This window comes from Ovis canadensis, chromosome 17, assembly GCF_042477335.2.
Source record: "Ovis canadensis isolate MfBH-ARS-UI-01 breed Bighorn chromosome 17, ARS-UI_OviCan_v2, whole genome shotgun sequence".
Taxonomy (NCBI): domain Eukaryota; kingdom Metazoa; phylum Chordata; class Mammalia; order Artiodactyla; family Bovidae; genus Ovis; species Ovis canadensis.
This window is the reverse complement of record NC_091261.1, coordinates 73,365,855-73,370,008: the sequence shown is the minus strand read 5'-3', so window position 1 is coordinate 73,370,008 and position 4,154 is coordinate 73,365,855.

Below are 4,154 nucleotides of genomic sequence, written 5' to 3'. Positions count from 1 at the left end.
AACCTTGTTTTCCTGTTCTGTAAAATGCAGATAATAATCATAACTAACTTCTCAGTAACATCTGATAACACTATCACATAAAAGGCCTAGCCCAGTGTTCACAGCAGGGCCACAAGTGCAGTTCAGGAAGTTCCCTTCCCTCTGCACCTGGTAAGGCCCCATCCCCCACTCTTGTTTAGTAATGGGATACCAGACTTGAAGGGATGGGGTGTGAACCTCCCAGGCTATCCCTGTTCTGGTCTCTCCAAATCACATGGATGATGCCATCCATGCAGGAAAGTGTGAAAGTCGCTCAGTCGTGTCCAACTCTTTGTGACCCCATGGGCTATACAGTCCATGGAATTCTCTAGGCCAGAATACTGGAGTGGGTAGCCTTTCCCTTCTCCAGGGGATCTTCCCAAATGAGGAACTGAACCCAGGTCTCCTACATTACAGGCAGATTCTTTACCAGCTGAGCCACCAGGGAAACCCATCCATGCAGGAGAACAGGGCAAGTCTGATCACAGCTTCGACTCCACAGAAGGATAGATGGACAGATTGCCAATAAGCTACACTTCACTCCTGCTGAGGGTTCACCCCTCTCTGCCTATGCAAACATCATTCCATATGCAAGGATTTAAGAAAAACAGGATGGGAAAAACACCTTGCCCAGAAGCCAAGGTGAACAAGGGAAATTCCTTTTGTGCTCCAGCAAACTGTTCCCCACAGCCAATCCCACTGACAGAGGAACCTGGCCTGCTACAATCCACGGGGTCGCAGAGTGGGACATGAATGAGCGACTAGCACTTTCACTGTTCACTTTCACCTACTCTGAGGGCCTGAATTGCCACATCAAAACCATCAGGTTCCTGGAGCACAAATGCAGAGGCAGGCTGGGGTGCCTCATTGGCACGTCCACTCTCTCGGAGTCCCAGATCAGTCAGTGTCTTACCTGTTCCAGCCCTCAGAGTAATCAGTGTTGGGCAGGATTAACAACCAATGTCCATTCTGGATAAATCACAGGAGATAAAGTACCTTATCCGAATCCTTCCAGAGCTTCTGAAAGCAGTGGGCTGAAGGGTATTCTAAATCCCCACTGTGCCCCCTCTTGATGAGCTTTCTGAAATTCCCTCAGTATTCTTGGGCAAGACCTCTGTTAGCGACCAGTTTCTGAAAAAGTGAAGACTCTGGTTACATCACTTATGATCTTAAATAAAACAAATTAAGATTATGTTCATAGGACAAGTGGATGAAACACTTGCCCTCAGATCCTAGATTATCCTGGATATAGGCCCAGATGCCATTTCATTTGTCAAATGTGTTAATTTGGACATTAACTTGACAAATCCTTCTAGAACCAGGTGCTGTGTTAGTCACCTGGGATATAAAGATTCATCCACTCATTCCACAAACACTTGAGTGCCTGCTGTTTGCCAGGCACCATGTTAGGTACCAGGGACACGGTGGTAAACAAAAACTCTCTGTCCCTAGCAACAGATGGACAACTGGAGATGCACAGATAAGTAACGGTGACCAACTGGTGGCGTTCGGTGCTGTGAAGAGATATAAAGCGGGTAGGAGAGGAAGACTTAATGGAGGGTGCTACCTTAGACTGTGTTAGGAAGGCGCTTTCTAAGGAGGGGATGTTTGAGCAGAGATCGAAGTGAAGTAAGGGAGTAAGCCAGGGATATATATATCCCTGGCAGTTTTCTGGCAGAGAGGAGACAGGTCAAAAGTCCCAAGAAGGGGGACTTCCCTCATGGTCCAGTGGTTAAGATTCAAGCTTCCAATGCAGGGGTGAGAGTTCGATCCCTGGTCAGAGAACTAAGATCTTACATGCCTCATGATGTGGCCAAAAAGTTAAAAAAGAAAGAAAGAAAGTCCCAAAGAGGGAATGACTTGGCACTTCCCAGAGAAGCAGAGACAAGTGCGGCTGGGGTGAGCAAAAAGGAGAGCGATAGAGATGAAACTGGAGAGGAAGGCAGGGGCCGGAGAGCCCAGGGCTTTGGGAGTTTTTAAGTATCGAGGGAAACCGCTAGCAGGTTTGTGGCAGAGACGAGGCACCTGGTTGTTCGAGGAGCATTGGTGGCTTCGCAGCAAGTCCGCTGCCCAGATGGAGACACAGCAGCGTGAGCCGGCAAGGTGCTGTCGTGTGGAGCAGGTGAGGGAGCAGGGTGGCTTGGACTAGGCCGAAAATGGGGGAGGCAGGAAGGGGCGGTCAGAGTCAGGAGATTCATAAAGAATCACGGTAAGCTTCGGTTCCTGCTCTCCAGGAATTTGCACACACACAAAAGCAAAAACAAACAAAAAAAAAAGGATAAACCCTGCTATAATATCAAGGGAAACTTGCGTTAAGGGCAGGACAAGCTAGGTTATGCGGGAGCACCAAGCAGAACCCTTAAGGAGAAGCATCGGAGAAGGTGACATTTGAGCTGCGTTTTGAAGAAGTGAAATTCCACCAGGTGAATAAGGAAGGTAAAAGGAAGGTCATTCCAAGGAAGGGGGACAGCTTCTGTGAAGGCTTGGGAGTGTGAACCTGCAGAGGGGCTTTGGGAACTATCTATGGTTTGTGGGGAGGAGGGGTAAGGGCTAGAAGACAGGCCTGGAAAGGTGATTGGACCAAACTGTGAAGGCTCTGGAATGTGATATAGCCAAGAATCTGTCCTTTATTCTACAGACAAGACAGATGCCTTGACGGTTTTATGCATGCATATAGGACATAAGCAGAACTGTGTTTTTGAAGAAAACGATGATGCATTGTGGAATAGACTAAAAGGACACTGAAGGCAGGACCAAGCAGGAAATTAGGTCCACTTCTTTAACATAAATGTTCAAGTCCCCGCCATGTGCTAGGCACTGGAAACAGAGCAGTAATTAAGGGAACATGGTGCCTTTCCTTATGGGTTGTGAGTCTGATGCGAAGGTAATAACAACTAAAAGTAGACTCTGGGTCAGATTCAGGAAATATTTCAGAAATGTCACTGTTAAGACATGGCAAGTTCTAGATGTAGAAAATAAGAATGGCTTTCCTCTCTGTTTTTTTGCATTAATGGGAGTATAGTTACTGCAAAGTATCCTGCCATGTAGAAATAATTGTTTAAATAATCCTTTTGGATTATACATACTTTTATAGCTTTAAAAGCATTGTCACATAAAGCCTCTCACTTGCCTTTAAATGTTATACAAATTGCAATTATTAACTAATTATATGTTGTGTTATTTGACTGCATAACCTTTGATGAAAGTTATACAAAAGAAGAGCTGTTGTGGAGTGCTGGAAAGACAAAAGGACAGTTAAAAAGAGATGGGTCTGGGACCACATTACTGTAGAGAGAACAGTGTGTTTAGCTGTCTTGGTGTCTCATTTCTAGCAGCATGCATTCAGAGGAGTAAGGCAGGATTAAGGGCAAAGTTTTTTAAATGTACATGGATTTCTCATTTAAAATGCCTCAGTCTGATGATGTCATGTCCCTGTAGCAAACTCCTTTAAAAACTGTTCTGTCCTGACCAGAACTTACGTTGAGAGTCATGAAAAAGGTGGACAGCGGTGCTCGGATTAATTCCCCTGACGTTTCCTGTCGAGCTGGCTCGTTTCTGCCACTGTCAGAATCAAATTTTGTACTTAATCTCTCCCTTGTTTTCAGATGACAAAATCTCTCTGTTAGGTTTCAGAAAGCTGGGATTACAAAATGTTCTTATGGCTTTAAGTCCTCTGTGGTGATTGGAGAACTCGAGAAAGGATTAGATGAGAATTTTTTTTTCAAGAGGTCAGCGGGGAAGGGACAGTCAGTGAACTGAATAGGGGATTCCTTTTCGGATATCTGCCTTTGCACCCGAATGTTCATCACTTAAGAGGATTCCAAGATTTTTAAAATAAAATGAAAAGGGATGTGGATTATAAGAATATATATGCAGAACTGAACTGTACGTTTGAAACTAGACTTCCTGCTGTGTATAAATTATAACTCAATACAGAGAAAAATCAAGCAAGCAGGACAGACAGAGCAAAAATAATTAACACTGACAAGTAGAACCAACTACCAGACTGTCTTAGGGACACGAATTATGATTTTCAAAATAGTGGGGACTGAATTCCATTGGAAGAGGCTCTGACGGTGAGGCCAGGGTTTTCACCAACTGATTCCTATGTAGGCCATTAGCCATGCATGGTTTTG